Genomic DNA, 7,385 nt, shown 5'->3' with positions numbered 1-7,385 from the left:
AGCATTGTCATTGTGAGCAAAGTACAGTCTGGCAACATGGCTATAGACTCTTATATCTGTATACTTTTTTTTTGTTTTACTTTTGCACATACTTTATTAAAAACAAATAAAGAAATACAGATGTTGTCTGAGTCATAGTGTACAGGCCAGCTAACAATAAGTTTGAGAGATTTTCCGAACTTCATTTACTGTATAAGATGCCCACACAAAATAGCCATGAGGAAATACAGGCTCTGACTAACTCCAAATCTTAGGAATGAATTAAAGTCTTTGCTTTACTGTAAATGAGAGGAGGTGATGGTGAAATTGAAACATCTGGTCTGATCTGGTCTCTGCCTTAAAGATGATCAGTTGTAGGGGTAGAAAAAGATTTCACATGTTCCCCCCCCTTCATTCATAACTAAGTCTTTCCACCACCAACTCCAGCTCATATCTAGCAACTGTCAGACTCAAGTTTTCCATTGGTCTCCTGTGGCTCCAGGACTTTAGAAGACAAATGTATGGTGCATTCACTGTAGCCATTGGCACATAGCACATCAGTTTTCTCAGTCTGTGCATCCCACTGTTTGGAAAAAGTGTCAGGCTGGCAGCCGGCCTGGACAGAGAAGGAGGTCAAGGGTCAAGTGTCAAATAGGGACTGATGTGGACAGCCACATGACTCAGCCGGGACCTTTAACCTAGAGGGGCAAGAGGACAATGCTGTACTGTTTGGCTGCAGAGATCTGCAGGCTTTTGCACACACACACACACACACACACACAAACACATGCACGCACGCACGCACGACGCCCGCAGAAACAACACACACCACACACACACACCAACACACACACACACACACACCACACACACACACACACACACACACACACACACACACACACACACAACACCACAACACAACACACACACACACACACACACACACACACACAACAAACACACACACACACACACACACACACACACACACACACACACACACACACACACACACACAACCTACCTCCAGGATTTTAGCAACATCAGTCAAATTTTAATATTTATTTCCCTGATATAAATATGCACAATTTATGATGTTTGCAGAGCAACTATTGTATAACAATAGCTTAAAATGTGACACTAGTTGACACTATGCCCAAAAACCAACACGTTGCCCAAAGATCCTATAATTACAACAAGATAATCCACTTCACCGCCTACTCACCCACCATCCACAAGCAATCTGATAGTCTGATGATCAGACAGAGGAACAATTTGTATCTTGGTGTTGTACAAGTTTATGTTGGGCAGTTAAACCACTTTTTTTGGGAGGGGGGGGAAGAGAAATAATACAGAGGTCTGGACTGTGTGGCCTCAATGGTAAATACAGCCATTGCCACAACCTCATTATGACTCCTCAGTGGAAATTGTGGCAAATAAAAGCAACCACATTAAAGACAATACAGCAGAGCTCATAAGACTGCAGGGATTAACATAGCAGCTTTGATTAAACATGCTTTAAAAAAACATGAAGATGAACATGCACACACTCATGACCTTCATCTTCCTCCTCTGCATACTCAGTCAACGCCCCGTCCCACTCCCATGAGCCTCTCTCTCTCTGGTCTAAATGGGATCCTGATGTTCTGTTAACCAAACGCCCACCCAACCTCCCCACGTTCACTTCAGCCAGAACCGGGGCTGTTAAACGCGGTTTCGCACTCCTCCCCTCGCCCTCAGTTGCTGCAGAACGACGTTGACAAGAGGCAGCTGTTGCTGTGGTGAGAGGGTGTGTGATTGATGCAGTAGGCAGCAACCAGAGGAGACACTGATAAATAGGCAGATACCCAGACACATGGTGGGGGTCACTTTCAGAATGCACATCCATCCACGTAATAAATATGTAAGCAATTGCCAGTTTATCAGCACATAATTCTGTGGTTTGTGGCTTGTGGGATTGCTTCAAGCTAATTTGTAGCTTGATTGACTCAATACGTGTGAGGATGAGAACATTTGGACACAAAAGCTGCAGGCGGAGGACCTTGAAAGGCTGAGAAGCTGTAATACGTCTGCACACTAGCTGAAGAGTCTGGCAACTTGAAGCCAGGAAGAGAGCTTCTTATTGGTCTGGAGAAAGGAGCCAGTTTAGACAGCTGGTATAATGTAACGCTTTAATAAAACTCTTACCCTTTTACTAACATTTCCCTGTGGAGACAAAAACCCAAACTCACGAGGACACACAAAGATACAAGTGCACTACACGACAAGCCTGCTGATAATGAGCGTTCACACATATGCAGATGAGAGGACACGCCTTGTAAAAATGCACGTGCATTTGAGGGTTTTATTAACTGAGGGCTTCGTAATAAGCTCACGTCTGTCTGCCAGATTCAGGCTTGGATGGTTGGACTGTGATGTGTGTGTGTGTGTGTGATTGTGTGACCTCTCTGTCCCTGACTCTTTATGGGATGCTGTATTTCTGGCATCTGTGGCTTTCAGCAGAAGCTTAGATCCAGGTGCCTGGTCCTGCAGGCAAACTCTCATGTATGTATATGCGTGTTGGTGTGTGAGGTGCTGAGTGACACTCCCTGTTCCATTTTGTCAGGATGTGTCAGCACTCTCATCGCCTTTCTTTTTGCCCCTGCAGCCATCTGTACTCCATCTCTTTTTCAGCTTTGTGTTGCAGCTCTCACCAGTTCAGGATGGCTTGGTCCTCTTTTTTAATTTAATTTAATTTAGTTTTTCTTTTCCCTGGAATAAAGCTGATACTCCGCTCCTCAGATTTCCCTCACAAAAGGCTTGTTAACACTCATTATAAAACAATGCTTGCCTCAAGCTGCTTATTCGTCTCACTTAGCAGTGCTCACTATTCATTTTATGGAAAGCAAAAAACTTAAAGTTACATTTTCTCTCTTTATGTGATAGAATTGGCCAAAATTAGTTGGCTAAGCTAGCATCACTTGCAGGTCTCCACCAACTGTTTAGCAACCTTTGTAGATACTCTGAATGAAAAGAACCAGGGTTTGCCTGTTTTGATTGTGGATCCTCCAGAGCATTGTGGACAGACTGTTTAATTTGTTTTTAAATTTCCTTTTTCAATGCTGTAATCACCACAACAATGTTCAGTTTTGGGGTTGATTCTATTGGGGTAGGGGCACAAACACAAATATTGTGTATGTAAAGCTGTGCAATTAAATCTTAATCCATCTCCGGGGTTAAATAACACTAGTGATAGGCTTAATAAGAAAATGGGTTATTTTAGCATACATTTTTATTTAGCCAAAGATTATTGTACAGACAGTAACATAGTTAAATCAGTGGTCATGTTTTTTGTATTTCCATCATTAGAACATTTGGTACAGCAATGCAGAATTAAAACAAAGAACAGAACAAAAAACTAAAAAACAGATAAGAAAAGACCTTCATATCCCCATTTCCTTCCCGTTCATCAACCTATTACTCGTACTCCTTCATGTTTCACTTTATTGTTGTTTTGTAATGGGTTCAATACATGCGGTAGTGTATCTGAGAAGTGTTCCTGGGCATGGCAAACAAAATTAGATGCAGGGTAAAATTGCATTCGGCTCTCTGCTGTCATCAGGGACTTTTGTAAGTGGTTTATAATGTTAAGGCAACATCTTCACGTCCCTCTGGTCATTTTCCTGTAACGCGTCTCCACCCCTGATTGAGTGTTAGTGTTTATTTTTACCCTGTTGGCAGAACAAGGTACTGTAATATACACCACACCCAAACAGGCCCTCCTTGTCATATGATGCAGGCCTTGTGATAATAATCTTGTTACAGGAGACACATTCCATCAGGATTTGGAGGGGAATCTTGGGTGTGAGTGTGTGTGTGCAAAGAGCTAGGGTGCTTTAAATCAACTCCACTGCACATCGTCCATCAGCAGGTCTTACTCTCACTCATCGGCACGGTAACTTCACACTGCCAACGACGCAGACCATAGACCATATCCCGTTTTAGCCAGTGCCCCCCCCCGTCTTGGATCACCTGCTAAAACTGTGGTTTCAAGTCCACGATCAAGCGGCGCCGGCGTCCTCACCACCTCTCATAACATTGATGGAGGACACAGGAGTCCCATCAACCCCCCCCCCTTCGACTACAGTATGTGTAGCAGAGGTCACAGACGTGTAATGTGAGTCACAACACAGCAGATTTGCATCACTTTCTTTTAACACAACAGAGACAGAGACACAGAGACATGACAATAAATACAGCAGTCAATGCAGCATTCTCCACCTGAAGTCATTGCGTGGGTATTGCCGCCAGCCACCTGTCTAACTAGAAATTAATTCTAATTGTCTACTTTTTATTTTCATGTCAACTGTATCATGATCTGCAGTCCGAGCTGTTAGTCGACTGCCTGGTCTCCATAGAAACACAGATACTGAGCACAGAAGCCTTGGACCAAACAAGTTGTGCAATTAAACTATACCTGCTGCATGATGTGAACACTGTATTTCAGTTTTATAATTCAGAATTCAATGACACTTGTAAGAGGCCCAGTACATCTCAAACTTAGACTGAGTGAAATGTAACTACGTACAACTGACCCTAAGTACTGTACTTGTATGTACTTTACTTGAATCTTTTCTTTTCTTTTCATACCACTTTCTATTTCTGCTCCACCACATATCAGAGAGAAATACTGTACTTTTTACTCTACACTGCATTAATCTGACTGTTTGAGTTACTTTACAAATCAAGATTTTGGCACTCAAAACACATCGTAGTTTATAAAATAAAGATTTGTTACCATAACTTTAACTACCCACAATATATAGGCCTACAAGCAGAGCTAAAATGATTCGCTGATTATACACTTAGTTAATTGACAGAACTGTTTTGATCGTTTCCAGTTTCTGAAATGTAAGAATTTTTCTGCATAGAGTACTTTTACTTTGAATACTTTAGGTACATTTTCCTGATATGCAATGTAATGAAAACTGTATGACAGCTGTTATTATATTGTACATATATTGTCACAGTCTGAGGATGTGCAATGAGCATGATTTAAAAAGTATTTCAAATAAACTATACATGAAGCACATTTAAAAGGAACGCATGAATCATCTTACACAGCAGTCAAGTCCATTTGCCTTCTGATATAATCAATAAAGGGACCCAAAATCTTTTAATTTACAGTACGAGTGAGATGAGGACTACTTATCTCTTTCACATAAAGACAGTAAATAATATCATGAAGCATTTCCAAAAATAAACACAATGCATGACCCTAAACTGTAGTTAGCCATAAAGGATATTTGATTAAAATGATTCACTTGCACCTTTTCTTAACCTGGGTTTTTAGGACCTTAAATAGACTGGCAGAGGAAATGCATTTACAGCTATATATATATATATATATATATATATATATATATATATATATATATATACACTACCGGTCAAAAGTTTGGGGTCACTTCAAAATTTCCATTGCACTCCATTATAGACAGAATACCAGTTGAGATCAGTTGCATTGTTTTTTTAACCAGCGCAGCAGTTTTCATATTACATTATGTGCTTACATGATTGCAAAAGGGTTCTCCAATGTTTTCTCAGTTAGTTTTTTTAAAATGATGTCAGATTAGTGAACAGAATATGCCTTTGGAACATTGGATGAATGGTTGCTGATAATGGGCAATGTAGATACAGTATACACAATATAAATACACATACAGAAACAAAAAAGTCTAATATATATATTAGACTTTTTAAACGTTTGGCTTGTTTTGTTAAACAGAAAAAAGGGTTACAATGAAAAACTTTTTGTTTTTTAATTCACAGTAAAGTATCGAAAAAAATTATTATTTTTGTTTTCAGCACGGGCACTCAGGTTTTGGAACATTATCACCCTTACTACTGTGCAATAATGCAAAACTGACAGTTTAAGACTAAATAGTCCTCATGTATAGCTATATCACATTTTATGATCTTAGGCTAAATGTGTTGTGATATAGGCTACCTATCAGAGAAATATTGAAGGGAAAGGTACATACATTTGGCCCCAATGGAAATATTATATGCAACAATATAAGCCTACAGTAGGCTTAGGCTATATAGGCTACAATAACTGAAAAACGCATGTATTACTTTATCACCCCTGGTATGCTACTGAATATAGGAAGCCTCGGCTGCTGCTGAACCTCTAACTGGCCAGTCTGTCACTCTAGTCGAGCCCCCGCCCCGCCTGCCTGTTAACGGGAACTCCCCCTAAGTTCCCCGGTTCTCCTCTCTCCGCTCATTCTCTCCAAGAGCTGTCACAGACTCACACAATCCCACGCATACACATTCACCCTCACGGACCCACTGCATGTTGGAGCAAACGTCTGTGTTCTCTCTGCTGCTCCCCGGTTACCGAAAAGCGGCTGTTTTGATTTCGCAGTTTGCGGCGAAGAGCCTCGTCGTGACAGAGTTTGGAGACGGCTGAAGGAGCAGTGAAGGGGTGGGGGGGGAGAAAAAGGTAAGGGATGGTGTCAAAATGAGTGTTTTCTCTTCTCTCCGTTTGGAAACTTTACCGTGTGTTTACCGTCTTCTCCGCTGTCTCGTGCGTTGTACGGATATCGCCTGTCTCGTCAGCTGCAGGGTTTTTGATAACTAGGGCGTGTTTATTAAAGTATTTCTGTTTGCGCGCGCGTATGTGTTCGTGTGTGCGCGCGTGCTCTTTCACTAAAGAGGGGGATCCTCTTGTTGTGTCACAGACGCAGGTTGAAGCGGATCTTTGCAGGGGGCAGCAAAAAATAGCCATATCTCAAGTGAGTGAAGTCTTATTTTTCCTTAGAAAAAAGGCCGGTCTTGAAGTATGCACAGGTAACTTCCTTTTGTTCGCTCAGGTCAACCTAACTCCTTGATTTAAGTCATGTGCTGTCTAGATTCAAACTACAGACCTTCGGTGTGTTGCAGAAGTCCAAGAAGGGAATTATGTTTCGATACTAAACACAGAAAGCTGAACATTCTCATCAAAAACTCTTTTATAAATATATTTTTACTTTTTATTTGTTGGTGTAATTGGCAATCTATTATACTAGTAATCTGTGTAAGAGCCTGATATTTGACTTTATAGTTCAGTTCTCTGTATAGGCTACTGCCAATGTATTGAATAAAGCAAGTTTATTTCTATAGCACTTTTTTAAAAAGAGAGTGGAAATTCCAAATGCTTTAACCACACACAAATAAATGCATATAATAACCTTTGAAAACACAAAAAAATAGGAGAGAACATTTTTAAGGTGTGTCTATACACATGTGGTTCTCATTGTTTACCACTTCTGCATGCAAGTGTGTGTGTGTCAACATGCCCATAATTTGTTTGTGAATGTGCATATATATATATATACTGCATATGTATGTATGTATGTATGTATGTATGTATGTATGTA

At 40.6% G+C, this 7,385-nt stretch overlaps 1 protein-coding gene across 2 annotated transcripts in view; it reads left to right on the top strand.

Moving 5' to 3' along the window:
* The first annotated feature begins 6,230 nt into the window (after positions 1-6,230).
* The window catches only part of ppp2r3a (protein phosphatase 2, regulatory subunit B'', alpha), a 59,454-nt gene continuing 58,299 nt past the window's right edge, over positions 6,231-7,385 (top strand). For both annotated transcript variants that reach the window (XM_032501048.1, XM_032501047.1), the window contains exon 1: positions 6,231-6,469. The gene's annotated coding sequence lies outside the window, so the exon portion shown is untranslated. The remainder of the gene's footprint in view (positions 6,470-7,385) is intronic.

This window comes from Etheostoma spectabile, chromosome 20 (genome assembly GCF_008692095.1).
Source record: "Etheostoma spectabile isolate EspeVRDwgs_2016 chromosome 20, UIUC_Espe_1.0, whole genome shotgun sequence".
NCBI classification, from domain to species: domain Eukaryota; kingdom Metazoa; phylum Chordata; class Actinopteri; order Perciformes; family Percidae; genus Etheostoma; species Etheostoma spectabile.
This window is presented reverse-complemented; position numbering and strand designations above follow the sequence as displayed.